The sequence below is a fragment of the Sardina pilchardus genome, chromosome 1, assembly GCF_963854185.1.
Source record: "Sardina pilchardus chromosome 1, fSarPil1.1, whole genome shotgun sequence".
In the NCBI taxonomy this organism is placed as follows: domain Eukaryota; kingdom Metazoa; phylum Chordata; class Actinopteri; order Clupeiformes; family Clupeidae; genus Sardina; species Sardina pilchardus.
In genome coordinates this window covers 32,737,184-32,756,062 of record NC_084994.1, presented here as the reverse complement: position 1 = coordinate 32,756,062, position 18,879 = coordinate 32,737,184, and the positions used below count along the sequence as shown (strand labels likewise).

General features: G+C 41.8%; 1 long non-coding RNA gene across 1 annotated transcript; it reads right to left on the bottom strand.

The window, feature by feature from the left end:
• Positions 1-1,565: 1,565 nt before the first annotated feature.
• Positions 1,566-8,578, bottom strand: LOC134088718 (uncharacterized). The gene is made up of 4 exons (XR_009939992.1): positions 7,723-8,578; positions 4,630-4,687; positions 3,205-3,304; positions 1,566-2,670 (listed from the first exon to the last, which is right to left on the bottom strand). It is a non-coding gene; the product is annotated as an uncharacterized LOC134088718 (long non-coding RNA).
• Between the last annotated feature and the right edge of the window lie 10,301 nt (positions 8,579-18,879).

Sequence of the window (18,879 nt, the reverse complement as noted above, 5' to 3'; positions counted from 1 at the left end):
GTCAAATTTGAGACAGCTAGTGGCTTGTGTGTTGCCAGGAGGCGGAGCCAAATATAGGAAATATTGGATTTCTAGGGGGCGCTATAGAGTCTGTGAATATGTAATGTGTGATTTTATCACACACTCATATTTAGTGTCATATACAGATGTCACATGCCAAATTTAATCAGTCTAAGGGGTATACAAGCTACAAATACCAACCCTAGGTATAGATGTCCTTGATTTGCATAGTTAGACAGGCCTTGATAAGGTTACACCAGTTATAAGCCGTGTTCAAGTTCAACTCCAAATGACCTTTTGCAGCAACGAGAGCTGCCGGTGGCAGCAGGGGCGGGGATGCAAACGCTGCTATGAAGTTGTACACTCTCTACTTCCCGTGGTCTAGACTTGACCATGTGACGAATCACGAGGCACGGACCCGCACGGACTCTTGTGGATATGGGGAGGCATCTAAACACCTGCACACACGTCAGGGATGTAAAAGCCAATTAGGGCAAAGACCTGACGTCATGAAGGCAGGGTCTAGGCTCCGCTGCTCTCCGCAGTACCTCCAGACCGGCTGCTCTTTTGCTCCGCAGCAGCCTGGCCACGCCTTGCTCCCGCGATAAGTTGAGGCCATGTGATACCGACTGCCGAGTCGAAAACACGCCCATCTAGACCATCGTGGACAGATTTTTAACCACGTGCATCTTGTGCTGCGCAGTTTTTGTGCTGCGCAGCCAACTTGAACGCGCCTATAATCAACTAGAATGGTATCTGAGGAATTGCAAGAGTGGGCTTCATCAGGTGCAGATCACCAAAAGGGTCGCAACAGTACCTTATTTTTGAAAATCAGGCACACAGATCAAAAGTTATCTGCATTAACGCAACATCCAATAGGCCAAAATGCATAAATAAAGTGGTTGCTATGGTGGTTGCTAGGTAATCATGTTGGTTGCTTTAGTGGTTGCTAGGTTGACATTGTAGAGCTGGTTGCTAGGTTGTTGCTAGGGTAGTTAAGATGGTTGCTAGGACGTTGCTAGGGTCATTGAGATGATTGCTAGGGCGTTGCTACGCTACGTATGGTGGTTGCTGTGCAAAATAATGCGGTTGCTATGCTGGTTCCTGCTATGGTGGTAATCATGTTGGCTGCTATGCTGGTTGCTACGTTGACGTTGAAAAGGTGGTTGCTAGGGCGTTGCTAGGGTAATAGGGATGGTTGCCAGGGGGCGTCACTATAACACTATGCTTTGCCATGCTGTGGGCTTGCTGGATAAGGGGGTAAAAACAAAATAGTTTGTCATATTTGAGGCTTAGCTGCTTCTGTGTTTCCAGGAGGCAGAGCTAAAGATGGAAAAAAAGGATTTGAAGGGAGTACTATAGTCTGTGAATATGTGAGGGTTGATGATTCCATTCCACACACATATTTTGTTATCCAAGGATGTTACATGCCAAATTGAATCAGTCTACAACACTACAGTATACTTAGAAATGCCAACCCAATGTGTACATGTCCATGAGTTGCAAATGATGCCAAAATGATGTAAAAAACTTAAAAACAACACAAGTCGGTAACAAGTATTTTTATTTCTGTAGACATCACAAAATATCACAATACAAAATTGGATTCAAGGAATTGTCAGATACAGAGATATCATTGTAAAATACATAGAGAACTGGCATTCAGCTTCTCAACTTGCCTGTGCAGAGGTGTACAGGATAAAGAAAGAAGGATTTAGAAATACATGTAATTTAACGATAGGGAAGGGTGGTCATTCTGTTTCAAGTCAGATAAAATCCAGGAAAACAGTTGCTGCACCGTCTCAGATTTTGCTCTTGACTACCTTTAAGTCCCAAAACCTGTAAAATATTTTTGCTCAATTTTATAATTCCATACCCCTTTTAACCCTTGATTTTGTATCATTTACACTCTCAGAAATTCCTTATCTTGGAGGCCATCTTTAGGCATTGATATATTTAAAAAAATATTGTTCCTAGCTTGTCCAAACTTGGTGGAAGATGAAAGACAGACATGTTCTCAGTATGACTGGACCATTGTTTGTAGTGCATACCCATTCATTTTATATGAGGCCCTAGATAAGGAACAAGGTGCAAAACTGGTGATACTATGGGCCTTGTAAACATATTTTTGTGTCAACATTATATATGGAGAGCTAAAATATTGGCACAACATTAATAACCCATAGTATGTAAATGTGTACAAAAAGAAGTTCATACCCTTAATGTCACTGGTTTTCGCACTTTTCCCCAAATCAAGGGCCTTGCAGAAAATGAGCCTGGCGAACAGGCGTTGGTTTTGGGAACCATCCTTGATATACAGTAGACATGATTTGAACAAAACCTGAGACATTGCAGCAACAATCTTTTCAGGTGGTAAACAGAGCAGTGTGTGTAAGTGCAGTATGGCAAGTCTATATAATGTAGTTTAAAGAGTTATGTGTGATCGGGATGCAGATGGCTTCAGGAAAGAAACTCCTTCTCAGTCTGTTCTAGCCATGTGGGAACAGAGACGTCTGCTTGACCTCAGTGGTTTAAACAGTCCATGGTCAGGGTGTGAAATGTCTTTTGAAATATTTTGGGCCTCTGTACTCTTCTGGTATAGATGTCCTGCAGGGTAGGGAGAGGTGCTCTGATGGTACCTTTTGGCAGTAAATGTCAAGTGTCAAGTGTCTGTAAAAGAGAAAATGCATATATTATAATTGACCCTGTCCATGAATATAATCAATGCAAACTACTCAGTTTTGTGTGACAAATAAAAGCAAACCCACACTAGCAGCCTACAAGTCAGGTGCAATAGTTAAGCAGGGTTTAGACCAAAGATTCGCGACGAGCCAAGCCGAGCCGAGCAGTGAAGTTCTAAAACCTTGCAACTGCAACTAAACATGTTGAATGCTTTGAGACGGCTTGCAACAGCTTGCAACTCCATGCAACCTCTAATTCACACCGCTGCAACTCTTCTTTGGTGTGAATTGGGCTTTAGAAGTAATGCAGATGTGTACTTTGTTCTGTTTTCAAAGAAACTTGCCTTTAAAATATTATAATAAAGAGGACTATTTTAAGTAACTGTAATAATCATGATTACTTTCTGGAGTAATGCATTAAATAGCACATATATGACAAACAAATTAGAGCATGCTCAATAACATACCCTACAGCCCTCACTATGGAACAAAAAAATTACATTCAAAACACACAAACACTTACACCAGGTTGAGGGCAGTAGCCACGGCTACCAGACATCATCAAGTAGAAGGTAGTGCAATCAGTACAGACCGACTTCACCCTGGACAGTTGATGGAGCCCACTACATAAACACATGAAAGGAGGGGATAAACTAAACAGCTACAGACACAAATACATGCACGCATAATATAATGCTATATGCGATTCTACGTGTATGAGTGTATGTATGTGTGTCTCTACCAGTGGGGTATACTACGAATCTCGCTGAACATAACCTGGATCGACAAATACAAAAGTCGCAATCAGAGATGAGTGGTATCACAAAGCTCACTGACGGGTTTAATTTATCAAACCTGTGGGGTGTCCTACGAAGCTCGATTAGTGGCTTAGCGAGGTATGTTGCGCTCAAAGCCAGGGTATGCTGTCATACGAAAGTGGATTTGTTTTAGCGTCGCTGTATCACCATGGTATCTTATGCTCGCAACCAAACCTGGTCGGGAGCAGGTTATGTGCTAACTTATAACTCAAATCGTGAAAAATCACCGCCCTCTGACTAATCCTACTGACTACTGACCAATCAATTATCTTGAAAAACGAAGTCATCTCACTGGATCTACTGGAGCAGCTCCGCCTCTTCAAACATTTTGAAACTCGAAGCCGCTTTTAACTATGTTGCGCATGCAGATATATCACTACCATGGACATGCATACCATACAATATCTGATGACCATCGATTTTTTGATGTTATAGGTTAGACACTAAAAAAGACCACCCTAGATTTCGCTACCGCTCATAAATGCGGAAGTAATCGTTTTTAAACCTAGGCTGTCTTGTGCGTCTCCACGTTTCCCGATTGGTCAAAATCACCCCAACCACGAGAACGCGCACAGATCTGAGCTGAAAGCCTAGTTTGACAAATTTATCACATAACCGTTGTCGTAGGATCACTTAACTTAATTCCCGAGTTAAGGCTTTGTGCAGCCTCGATATGTCTAGATAACCTAGATTTGTCTAACTTGCTTTGTAGGATACCCCACAGGTTGTCCGCACCAGTTGTCCGTTGTCCGGGGCATTTAGCGACAGTTCAATCACCTTTACAACATGGAGAATCCACGAGCGAGAGCTGTATATTTTGCCCATTTCGAACAAGTCATGATAATGAACTCCTATGAGGAGTAAAACAGTCAGATCACAGTGCGGGGAAATACCACTGTGATAAATAAGAATGGGGAACAGTGCTGTCAAAAAATAGCCCATGCGGTGAATGCGTGCTAAGTGTAAATATTTTGCAGAATTGTATATAAACTATGACCAGGTTTAGTTGTGAGCATAAGATACCATGGTGATATCGCGATGCTAAAACAGAGCCACTTTCGTGTCACAGCATATCCTGGCTTTGAGCGCAACATACCTTGTTAACCTCGCTAATAAGTGAGTGAACTTACTTGCGGGCTTGGAACTTCTTCCGTATGAATCAGGGCAGCAGTCCTCACAGCACACTGCCTGCAAACAGAGGGAAACAAAACACACAGAACATGAAAAGACCGTCACTGAAGCACTACTACAGCAACGATCACACAACAACAACAACGATCACACAACAACAATGATCACACAACAACAACAATCACACAACAACAACAACAACAACAACAACAACAACAACAACAACAACAACAACAACAACGATCACACAACAACAATGATGACAAACAACTATCACACAACAACAACAGCAACAACAATCACACAATCACACAACAACAACAACACGAACACACATCAACAACAACGATCACACAACAACAACGATCACACAACGACAACAACGATCACACAACAACAACGATCACACATCAACAACAATCACACAACGACAACAACGATCACACAACAACAACGATCACACATCAACAACGATCACACAACAACAATCACACAACAACAACAACACGAACACACATCAACAACAACGATCACACAACAACAACGATCACACATCAACAACAATCACACAACGACAACAACGATCACACAACAACAACGATCACACATCAACAACGATCACACAACAACCATCAGCCCACCAAAACAACACACAACAATGTTACTACCAGCGCACACAACAACAACACATACACCACAGAACAACAACAACGACAACAGACAACAACAGCAGAGGGGTTTCACAAAAGCAGAATTAAGACATCCAAGATAAGTGATAAAGCGAATAGCGTTGTCTGGTCATCCTTGCGCAACTCGTTTCACTAACGCCAATCCAACTATGTCAAGCCAGGGGCCTATTGCACAAAACTAGGATAAGGGATTAACCCGGGATATCTTGGTTATCCTGGCTCAATTTATCCGTGATCCAGTTGCACAAAAGCGGGATAGGGGGCAGCAGGATATGTTATGGTATAAGTTACCATGGCGATTTATTCTGTGGAGCTAGCCTGCTCCTGACCAGGCTCACAGCCAAGATAAGTTGATTCTAATGGTAATTACATAATCTGATTGGTTCAGCTAGCTGTCATTCAAATGAGACCTCCACGTGATTTTTTTTAAAGAGCTGTAGATTCCATTTATATATTATTTGCAACATGCATTTACTCGCAAAACACAGCAGAATGTCTGCCTAATACCATATGGATGTCATTTAAATTATGGTGGCCTTATAATTAATAACATAGCCTACTCGTTGTTTGCTTCTTTTTTGACAGATGATTGATGAATAGGCTGCTGTAGTAGTTGATTGGAAGTAGAGGGGACATTTTTCGAAGGTGTTTTGAACTAATTCGGCTTTTAAGACAAATTAAGATACTTTGTGCATCTTTGCGGTGGCAAAGCGCTTCCTAATGACGTTGTGTGCCGAGACAAGGAAGCTCTCACACACGTGGGTGCATACGTAAATTTGCATTCAGTTGATCTGCCACACCTACTCCCGCTATATAACAGAAATAATCATGATCCCCCATCCAAAAAAGTAAAACTTTACCTCGTTGTTAGTCTATATCTATGTCTATAAAAGCGGTTATTCACTTTGTGTGCAAGACGCTATTTTTCGCGTCTTTTTTATTCCAACCGTGAGTTATTTGGGGAGAAACGAGAACGCGCACACATATCGGATAACTTACACCTGGCTTGATGAATCTGTGTCTGCTTATCCTGGATTGGTCTTTGTGCAACCAATTAAGCCGGTATGCTCTTGTTTTGGATTCAGTGATCGCAGCTCAGTAACTTATCCCGGATATCTTAATTCTGCTTTTGTGCAACGGGCCCCAGGGGCCTGTACTACGAAGGGAGCTCAACCTACCCAGATGTAACCCAGGGTTACTTTGCTAAACCGGGGTTGACAAAACCTGGTTATCTTCATTGGTGGTAATCGGTACTACGACGCTGAGTAAGAAGTTGATTTGTTGAACTGGGGTTAAACTCATCGGAGTTGGTGCGCGTTCACATAAAATGGGCGGGTTACTGTTACAGCGCAAAGCCACCACTTTTAATGATGACGCGATCACGTTATTTTACAGATAGTAAGGATTGCGCAATGATTATAACAAGTTGCGAGGAATTAAAACCCACTCTACGACACAAATCAAATACGTGGGCAACAAACAAAGCAAGACAAGGCTGTTGGCAACGTATTGCAGATCGGATATGAAAGTAAAGTTTTATTTCATGTTCCTTAAATCGCCTATGTGTTACGGAGGATTAATAGCTTGCGGAAAGTCTGAAATGTGTTGAAATAAATACATTTTGAGTTCATAAGAGTAGGCTACTACAGATGCAACACAATTCATGCCATGCAGATTAATAAGGATGATTGAATGTTTAGCCCCATTGACTGATTTAGTGTATGCCTATAATCCTGTGAACATTACTGTAGATGCAACGGCAGTGCCGCTGGCAGCAGGTGAAAATGAAACTCAAAAACATTCAGAAGGTTTATATAGACCTAGTTATAGCTTGCATTAATAGGCCTATTTCTTAATTATGAAAATATGTTATAGCCTATAGCCTCCACTTTGCTTCGATCAGCTGACAAATGCAACGAATTCCCTCGGCTGAGAATGTATAGGCTATCTTTCATAGAGAATATTATATGGAGAAAGATTCTGGCGGTCTTTAAAAACCCTCGCCTTGCGAAGAGAGGCGCTTACAATTTGCGCTCCAATAATGTATCTTCCAAGTAGCCTACGTCGACTTTGTGGGGTGTGGTTAACCGCAAACTTCGGGTTAACCAAGATCATAACCTGCTCGGAGCAGGTTTGAGATGCAGCGTAAATTGCCATGGCAGCATACCTCGGTTAAAAGCTATCCACCTTTCGTAGTACGGGTTAACCGGGAAGTTACGCCACACGTGATCAACTTACTCTCGAAGTTACCCAGCTAAGCCAGTAACCCCGCTTCGTAGTACAGGCCCCAGGTGTAAGTTTTGATATCAACAAAGTAAAGTTTTTCTTTTTTGAATGGGGGATCATGACTATTTTCTAAATACGGTATGACAGTAAAAGTAATGTAAAAGTGATGTAAAATACCTGCCAATTGCCGTTGCAGTAGACCATGATATGACGATATGCTCTATAACACAACTGTTAATGGAAGCAAGGACTGAGGTGTCAACGCCAGCATGCTTCAGCCTCTTCAGGAAGTAGACAAATGAGTAGCCAAACAAGGACAAACAAAGGCCTTGTTTACATGCTGGCGGTCTTGTAGTTTGACACCACTCTCCTTTCTGTGAGTGTACTGTTGGAGTCATATAATGAAATGCAAGCCATACTTCAGGATATCAGGAGCAAGGATCTGTGAAAACATGATGAAATTAAAACAAAAAAAGACAAAGATATGTCTAGAAAACATTGCACCTGTCAATTTTATCACTGCAATTCATAGACATTTAGTATAGGTGAGAAAAGAGTAAAACTGTCATTCAAATACTAGAATAGGCTTCTCAACTCCACAACTTCCAGTGTAAACACTGTTTTGGAGGAGTAGTTCGTATGCAGGAAAATACATAGCACATTGGACATTAAAAACTGCATTGTAGCCTATACTGCAAAAATGCTATATTTTGGAGATGGGAATGATGTTGTCCTGCTTTTTTTCCAGAAAAACGTTAGCCTATAACAACATTTTTGGTCACATGAATTACCCAGACTAGATCACAAATACAGCTTATTACATGAAACTGACCATCTTAATTTAATGTCAAAGACCATGTCAACTAATGGAAAAGTAGGATTATATCGCCATCGCACTCATTTCGATCATTTAACCATAAAGTGTCGTGAACAATGATTTATTTGGCTAATTATCATGTATGCCCACGCCTTTTACACTCAAGACATTGTTGTAATAAGAAATTGCACTAAATTCGCGTGATTCTAGTCGTTTTACAGCATGAACAAGGAGCTTTGGTCGGTCAGGAGACTAGTATGCCTTTATTTCTTCGAAACAACAACAACAACAACATTATTATTTACTACATTTACATCGTTTAACTTACCCCATATGGCTCGTTCTCGCTTCCGTTTTCTTGTGGTTGCGTGTGTCACATGACAGCAATCAGCTGGAGGGAATGAATGACGAATTTTGCCACTAGACATGTGCAATCGATCAAAATGTCATTGTTGGCACATCAAGATTGACAGGTGTACAGGAATTACATAAATAAAGGTTTATTATTGATTAAATGACACATGCAAATAAATGTCCGATGGGCTTACCCCACCCTGACATTCAACCGTTCACTAACATTAAAAGGTTTCGAGAGAAAGCTTCGTTGGACAAATGAAAATCCCTAAAACGTTCTAGCATTTTGCCTGGCGTAAATGGACACGCTGTTTCCCTATACATTGGAAGTAAATGGGCGCTTAAGAGCGTGACATTATACGCCAATAGCATGAAATGCGTCAAATAACACGCCAATTTAAGAAACCGGCGTGTCATTTTACTCCTTTTTTGGTGAGATCAGGCTGCTCAACTAAATTGTGTTCCGTTCTGATGGTTAGTAGCCTAAATGTTGTTTGAAAATAGCCTTTGAATCATTTAAATGCCTCACTGAAATTACCAAGTTAAGATAACATCACCCGTCACTGGGCTGGGAAATGATAAAAACCGATCCCCCTCAAAACCGACCGCTCGGCTACTTTAGTAAACGGCTTTACGAATTAACGTGTACTGTGTTTTCGTACACATATGTACTACATACGTTTTGAGATCAGGCTGCCACTCCAGACAGGGCGGCCAGGCCTCGGATGGAGCGCCCCACCCATCCTATGGTCCAAGGCAAGCAGGAAGGAGAGGAAGGACCTTGTTGTTGCAGAGGTCACCAGGATTGAGCAGGAGGAGCTCAGAGTGAGGGCTGAAGCACAGGGGCAGCAGGGCCCGTGGACAACTTGGGAGGGGGTCGCCAGACCAGCCATCTGGACAGAACTCTAAACACAACTTGGGAGGGGGTCTCCAGACCAGCCATCAGCTGGACAGAACTCTAAACACAACTTGGGAGGGGGTCGCCAGACCAGCCATCAGCTGGACAGAACTCTAAACACAACTTGGGAGGGGGTCGCCAGACCAGCCATCAGCTGGACAGAACTCTAAACACAACTTGGGAGGGGGTCACCAGACCAGCCATCAGCTGGGCAGAACTCTAAACACAACTTGGGAGGGGGTCTCCAGACCAGCCATCAGCTGGACAGAACTCTCAACACATTACTGTGCTGTAAAACACATTACTGTGCTGTAAAACACATTATTCTGCGATAAAACACATTATTGTGCGATATAACATATTGATATACAGTATGTGAAGTGATGTAGCCTATATGACATGTATGCATCAACATACTAGATACTGTAGATAGATAGATAGATAGATAGATAGATAAATAAATATACTCTAGTCATCCCAAGTGAAATTTTAGGCATCCAGTAGCTTGTACAACAATAACACAACAAACACACATACACACATATATACATGGTCCCATATACATATAAATCACTCACAGAAATAAAAAAGCTAAACATTTGTGAAGTGATTCCAAAGGTCTGGTAAGGACTGGCCATGTGACTCAATGATAAGGTGCTACTGTATGCATGTATTGCTATTGCAGCACTTGAGAACAGGCTTCTGAAGGGGCTTGTGCTGATTAACCCAGGCCTCAGCCGCTGCCTTTTCAACACCATGTGTTTTCCTTCAGCCTACAGTGTCCTGCACAAGTCCTGCACGGCTACATCATTCATGTGTGCATTTGAAATGGCTTCTGTTCCATCTCCCCCTAAAATGGCCTCTGCTGCATCTCTACGCAGGCGTCCATGTTCATGTAGTATTGCGTGTAGAAGCTCATCATGAGCTCCTCCTCCTCACACATGAAATGAGAAAACACTCCACAGTGTTCACACTTCTCAGTTCCTCATGGATGCATTCATTACAGCTTTTCACAATCGCTAAAACACTCAACTCTGATGACTGGAATCATTATGAAACATACATTGAAGCATACAATGAAGCATACGTTGCTGTTGAAAGTCTGTATTTTATTTGGAACAAAACATGCAGGCTGAATCCCTTAACAGTAAGCCGATGGCGATGGTGGCGAGGAGAAGCCTCTGTTTGAGCCCTCTTGTGCCCTAGACCGGTCATCTCCTTCTCCACTGTTTCTCTGCTAACACACTAAACTCCTCTCTCTGAACCACATGCTCAGTTGCCTGAACACATTGTGTTGAACGGATCCCACTTTCAGGTTGGCGTGCCTGTGTGAATGAGTACAGGAAGTAGTCCAAGCTGCTGTTGGAGGAGCATGGCGCCACAACACACTGCTCCTGTTTGCAGGACTCTGCATCAGTGCCAAAGAGTTGGGTGGACGTCCTACTGCCTGGAGCGCTCCGGCAAAGTGTTTCCTGGTGCAACACAGTGGACGAGGAGGCTTGGGGAGGGATGAGGTTTGAGGACGCTGCTCCATCTTCCCCTGCCCTTGGCCCAGAGGTGGCAAGGGGCGACGCCACAGCTTTCTTCACGCGGCGCCTGAGTCGGGCTGTGGATGCGTCTTCATCAGATTCCACTTGCCCCTCCGTAGCTCCGCTCTTGCCTTGAGCTGAGAGGCCAGCGGGAGTGTGTTGACCAGCCGCTCTGCTCTCTTGGGCAGGTGCTGAGGGCAGTGGTGGCAGGTGTGCACTTACCTGCTGAAAGCTCAGATGGACACAGAGACCAGAGAAACACGAAGGACACAGCACACACCAGCCTCATCCACATCTGTGTTCTCCAGCTGATTGGATTCAGGAATGTTATTATGTTGGCATCACCTTCATGGAATAGATACAGCTGATATAAAGGTTGCTAAAGTCATTAGATACCACTCAGTGAGAGGCAATACAATATATGCCCATGGGTATTAGGACTGTTAAATTAGAGATCTGGACACACACACACACACGATAGCCCTGTTTAATGTGACTTGTTCATGAAGCTTATTTGTGTTGAGCTCATGGACTGGTGCAGCTGCCTACTCTGCAGCTGAGCCCTCATCCTCAGCTCTGGACACACACACACACACACACACACACACACACACACACACACACACACACACACACACACACACACACACACACACGATAGCCCTGTTTAATGTCACTTGTTCATGAAGCTTATTTGTGTTTAGCTCATGGACTGGTGCAGCTGCCTACTCTACTCTGCAGCTGAGCCCTCATCCTCAGCTCTGGACACACACACACACACACACACACACACACACACACACGATAGCCCTGTTTAATGTGACTTGTTGATGAAGCTTATTAGTGTTTAGCTCATGGACTGGTGCAGCTGCCTACTCCACTCTGCAGCTGAGCCCTCATCCTCAGCTCTGGACACACACACACACACACACACACACACGATAGCCCTGTTTAATGTGACTTGTTGATGAAGCTTATTAGTGTTTAGCTCATGGACTGGTGCAGCTGCCTACTCCACTCTGCAGCTGAGCCCTCCTCCTCAGCTGGTCCAGCAGGACCTTCAGCCTCTCCATCTCCTCCACATGCTCCTTCTCCACACACATGTAGTAGAAATATTTTATAATTTACTTTAAACATGAACATCAGCTTCTGTTCACGCCAAAACTTGTCAACCAACTAACCATGTGACCTTTTGAACATATGTTGATGATGCAACCTTGTGACCGTGTGACTGATCATTGTTGATGAGGCCTTTCTTCTTGATTCAATCAAGAGGAGGCAAGGCCTTTAAATGCAGAGAGAACACACTTATCGGGAGGCCCAGTAGGCCACTGCCCTAAGCAGTGTGCTGACGCTGGGTCTCCGGCCGTAGTCTTGAACTGTTGTTAGCTAATAAATGTCTTACCATGCTTTATAATCTCTGAAACTGTCTTTGTCTGCATGATACTTAATTTTCTTACTTCATTTGGCGCTGCGGAGCAAGGGTCCTCAATCTCTGAGCAGATGGAAACCAAACGTTGCCATGGAGGCCACAAGAGTAAGCAGAATTTTTTTTGAGAGAGAGAGAGAGAGAACTTGGTCTGCTGGCGGCGTTTGGGGCCCATCGTCAGGAAGCAGGACATACGAACCATGAGCAGATAGATGGCAGTCAAGGGACCTAAAGTGTGGTAAGATACTGAATTTACACATTTAAAGTCGTGTTTATAATTCAGAAAAGGCCTTCAGCCCTATCCTTAGACGGATAGGCCTTAATCCATGTCCTACACGTTCAGTAAAATGCCTGTGTAGCGGACACTGGACTTTACATTGTCCAAAGTGTAATTCCTATTCCATAGAGAATTTAGGTCCTGCAGAAGATAATTTCCGTGAGAGAAAGGGAAATTATGAATGCCTGTTCGTGAGGGGACAGAGGAACCTAATGCCTGTTCGTGAGGGGACAGAGGAACCTAATGCCTGTTCGTGAGGGGACAGAGGAACTTAATGCCTGTTCGTGAGGGGACAGAGGAACTTAATGCCTGTTCGTGCGGGGACAGAGGAACTTAATGCCTGTTCGTGCGGGGACAGATGAAGATGCCTGTTAATGCGGGGACAGAAGACGAGAATTGTAGCAGTTACCTAGCGCGCATGTTTTGTTTTGGCTATGTACAGTAAGTTTGGTTTTGTGTAAGCATTGTGTTGTGTGTAAGCTATTAACGTAGTAGGTTGTTTATGCTCCTGAGCATCTAGACTGTGCAGATGTTGATGGTGTTGGTGTAGGCCTAACCGATCTGGTGTAGCACTTTCCCGACGTCCCGAATAGATTTCCTAATATTATTATCAACTATTATTATGTATTGTGGCTTTCATTAATGACTGCCAATAGTGTAATGCCGACGGGCATTTGTGTCACTAAGACACAGAGAGAGTGTGCCGGTGTATGTTTGTGTGTGAGTGTGTGTGTAACGTTACACTCTGTGTTTCTGTAAATTGTGCCTTTGCATTTCTGGAAAATGTAGACGAGAGTTTGATTCAGATATGAGTTTTTCGAATGTTGACACTGTGCGATGGTAATCAATATATATGTTTCACCCTTTTTAACATATTTCAAACAATTTGCAAGCATAAACAAACTATGCAGTATAGCCCAAACTCTGTCTGATTAATTTGTTGTGGACCACACGTAGATAATGATAGTGGCATTGTTTTTGTTTGGGTCTTCTAGCCACTGATTGAGTATATCCTGATCGCGTTTCCTTTTTAGTGCTAATCCTTTCTTTTTCCCTTCAAAAGCTTTTTGAGAATTATAACTACACAACATCTTTGAGTGGATGAAACTTGTCACCCTATGTCAATAGAAACACAATTGCGTCATCGTTTCACTACTGATAGCCCATTAGCCTACTTCAAATCATCTTATGCCAGTGATTTTTGTAACACTAGGCCAGTCAATCTAGCGTTTGACCCATAACTAATTGCAATAGTAATCATTCAAAGTTTTTTGTGATCCCTAGGTATATCTAATTAACATATAAAAAATCTACCCATTTATATTTAGTGGAACATACTTTTTTTCAAGGTCAAAGGTAGCAATTTCCAATGCATTTTTCCATTGGGATTTACTACTGGTGAAATGGGTAAAATTTTAAACTATAGATATCAAATTGAAACTTTCACAGTTGTTTACTCACATTAAGGCAAATATTTTTTGTATTGCAAGTTTTCTGAAATGTGATGTTTAGATATGCAAATGAGACCAGTTTTACCTAAATATGCAATAATTTGCATATATTTCTAGAAAACTAAATCTGAACAATAGGTACAGTCAGCTTCAAAATAATTGCTGCAATTTGCTTCTATATTGGATACCAAAAGCCTATGCAAAGGGAATATTAGATATTACTTCATATCACCTCAGAAATGAGGAAATCAAGTCAAGTCAAAATCAATGCGTTTCAATGGAAGTACATTATAGAACAAATGATTGTCAATGATATGGTATGATGGAAGTATCTCAGTGCATGCCAACTCACTTGATATGTTTATGTCTAAAGGTCAATATCTTCCTTATGTGACTTGGCATGCATTGAGATACTTTCATCATACCATATCATTGACAATCATTTGTTCTATAATGTACTTCCATTGAAACGCATTGATTTTGACTTGACTTGATTTCCTCATTTCTGAGGTGAAATGAAGTAATATCTAATATTCCCTTTGCATAGGCTTTTGGTATCCAATATAGAAGCAAAATGCAGCAATGATTTTGAAGCTGACTGTACCTATTGTTCAGATTTAGTTTTCTAGAAATATATGCAAATCATTGCATATTTAGGTAAAACTGGTCTCATTTGCATATCTAAACATCACATTTCAGAAAACTTGCAATACAAAAAATATTTGCCTTAATGTGAGTAAACAACTGTGACATTTTCAATTTGATATCTATAGTTTAAAATTTTACCCATTTCACCTGTAGTAAATCCCAATGGCAAAATGCATTGGAAATTGCTACCTTTGACCTTGAATAAAAGCATGTTCCACTAAATATAAATGGGTAGATTTTTAATATGTGATGCAGGAGGGTTTAAGGATCAATAAAAAGTATGAACCATTACTATTGCAATTAGTTACAGGTTTGGCCCTTTTTTGAGCTAGATTGACTGGCCTACACCTTTGAATGCTGCGCGTCAGCAATCAGACTGTTGTGTTTCACCTTTTGTTTTATAGTTTAGAGTTTGAATACCCATACTTAGAGCCATTTAATGTCAATTGCTTTATGACTGCCATGTTTACCCTAAATTAGAGAATGATAACAATAGTTTTAACATATAACATATTTTTTTTTAGAGAGAGAGAGAGAACATAGGTGAATAGCACCGGAGCAATGCACAACACATTCATTTTATTCAACAAACACATAACACATTGACTAAAGATTTCTATTTCCCATAGACATCTATTCCATATTTTATATGTTATTGCCTGACGTTTTCTATGTTCAGTGTTATGTGTTGCAACTAACATGATAAGTGTGTCTTGTCTTGTTGTCTTGTCATTTTTTTTGTCAATATGGGCCCAGGGTGTGTGAATGTGTGAGTGTTTGTGCAGAACATGTGAATGTGTAAACTTGGTTTAAAATAGTAATACACAGTTTTGTACTAAAGGGAATTTTTCAATTAGGCTACCGTGAGTACAGTTCGATATGGGTAACACAGATTGAATTTCTTTAGTGATCTACAATCACGTTTTTTGTTTTGTTTGTTTTGTTTTTTCTATAATGGGTTTGAATATTCTTTTTTATCAATCTCTGCCATGTCAAAGCAGTTTTTGTTGTTGATTTGTATCTTTATTGTTGAACTAATGCTTAATGCGATCAGGACTGACAATTGTTTTTTTTTTACACTTGTCCCATTTGCCTTTCCTTTCATCTGTCCTTGTCATCCTGACCAGGGCAAGCCCCTTTTAACTGCTGATTTATTTTACTTTCATTGGAAAACAATTGAACAGTTCAGTGTTATGTCGTTTCTTTGATTGAGTGTTATTTTGTGATTATTTTATTTCATTTACAAGCTGATGGTATTTAATGTCTACAACCAGAAACTCCCAATGTTAGGCCTATTTTCTTTCACACAACGACATTGTTATATACTTGCTTGTTTTGTTAGATCCGAAGGGGGATGGTTGATAATTGATAACAATGACGTGTTTAGATTGCCGGTTGAATTAGTTTTGAGGACTTGGGCTCCTCAAGGAGTGTTGCTTCACAAGATAATATGGATGAGATGTTTTAACTTAATGAGATGCTTACACTATTACTGCCATCACTAGAAATGTTACCACTATCACAGGGAGTGTTTACATTATTACCATTTAATTTAAATGAACTAAATAATACTATTATATCCTGAGGCAGGACAAGCCTCAAAGTTCATGTAGTGTATTGTTTGAGTGTTTTAGAATTTTAGGTAACTGAGAAGAAGGGCCTAACTGCAGCTGAGGTCGGCTTTGAAAAAGTGTTACAGCTAAAACACTTTGCTCCAGAATATTTTTCAAGATCTGTTCCAGACATTCAGCAAAGCCAGAGACCCGGGGACGTCCTGGACGCACATCCCACCTCCTCCGCTGGCCCCTCATGGTTGGAAGAGAAGTACGATGGTGAAAGACACAGCTTATCAAAAGGGGGACAGGACGAAACCATTGATCCCAAACAACACCCTGAAGACCCCATCACACTTCACCGTATCCTTGGGAGAGCTGCAACACATTTGGAAGTTCTGTTTACCTCCCCACAAAGGATCTTGGACACAACATCACAAGAAAGATTGGATTACTTTACAGTAGTGGACTTGCTGTGGGCAGAATAACCCCAAACAGCAAGGATCCGGATAGCCAGGTGGTCTACCCTGGTTTTCAGACAAATACACTGATTTGACACATACACATTCCACATGTATGCACCACACGAAGAGGAAGAGACAAACACCATGTTCCCACACCTATACACGTTCTCCACATTTACAGTATGCACCACACGAAAAGGAGGAGACAACTTGCAACGGTTGGCGTTGCCCAACAACACACCCAATGACAACACACCCAGTTGACCCAGGTGCTCAAGTGCTCGTGAAAGACTTGAGGTGAAAACTGAATCAAGGAAGATGGCGCGGGCCATGAAATCATCAAACACCAACGGCCGTGAGGATCACAGAAAGAGACTTTTGAATTATCTGTCACGCTGCAGATTCATCAAGGATCGCAACATTGCATAAACATTTCAACATCAAGTCTAGACGTTCATTGTTCGCTCATTGCTCCAGTTTAGCTGGAACAACGCTATGAGTTTGTTATTTTCTGTTTTTTGTTTATTTTAGCCGTGGCCTGGGACAAATTCTTAACAGAAGAACTGCCGAAGAAGTTAGGGTTTTGATTTTTGATTTTCTATAACTGGGCAACAATTCTGACAATTGCCAGTGATTTTGTACTGTACAAATGCATCATCTGTCCTAGTCTATATCTGTGGAACAAACAGCAAGGACCCAAACGTTTTGACATAAATCGTACTTTAATAGTGGACACAGACGTGCTTCCCCGATTTTTTGACAAAACATTGAGTGAGGAGAATTGCTTTTGTGTCCTGGAAATAGCTCTATGTGTTATTACACAACTCCTCTGTGAGGGGTCGGTCGCCTCTATCGATAAGCCACATTAGCTTTTATTTTAACCAGTTTTATTTTCCACATGTAAGCTATCCTGTGTTTCATGTTTGAATTGCTTTAAATATCACCAATGTATTGTCATTATTGCGCTTCATGCAACCTGCATTTGATTTACGTATTGTGTGAAAGTGTGAAACTTTCAAATGGGGGAAATGTAGTAGAAATATTTTATAATTTACTTTAAACATGAACATCAGCTTCTGTTCACGCCAAAACTTGTCAACCAACTAACCATGTGACCTTTTGAACATATGTTGATGATGCAACCTTGTGACCGTGTGACTGATCATTGTTGATGAGGCCTTTCTTCTTGATTCAATCAAGAGGAGGCAAGGCCTTTAAATGCAGAGAGAACACACTTATCGGGAGGCCCAGTAGGCCACTGCCCTAAGCAGTGTGCTGACGCTGGGTCTCCGGCCGTAGTCTTGAACTGTTGTTAGCTAATAAATGTCTTACCATGCTTTATAATCTCTGAAACTGTCTTTGTCTGCATGATACTTAATTTTCTTACTTCACACACACACACACACACACACACACACACACACACACACACACGATAGCCCTTCAGCCTCTCCATCTCCTCCACATGCTCCTTCTCCTTCTCCAGCATGTGCTGCAGGAGAGCCACCAAGGCTGAGCGCTCCACACTCACCACGGGACTCTGGTGAGAGCGCTGTCTCGGCACGCTCACCTTCTCAAGCAGCGTCTGACCCAAAGGAAACCACAAAGCAATACGTGTTACAGACGCGGTTTACAGGCAGTAGGTCTACAGAGCGGAAATGATGCTTTAGGATCACTGGCTGAAACATGAAATAGATGCTTTCACATGGATAGTAATGGGTAGCATTTGAAGGCATATAGCCCTGTCATATCAGATATGAACTACTGTGATTTCTGAACTCACAAGCTTCTGCACACAAGAGGAGAGGAAAGAGGAGCAAACATTCTCACACTCACAAACACACACACACACACACACACACACACACACACGCAAGCACCTGGGATCAGTGGACAGCTTGGAATCAACTGTTG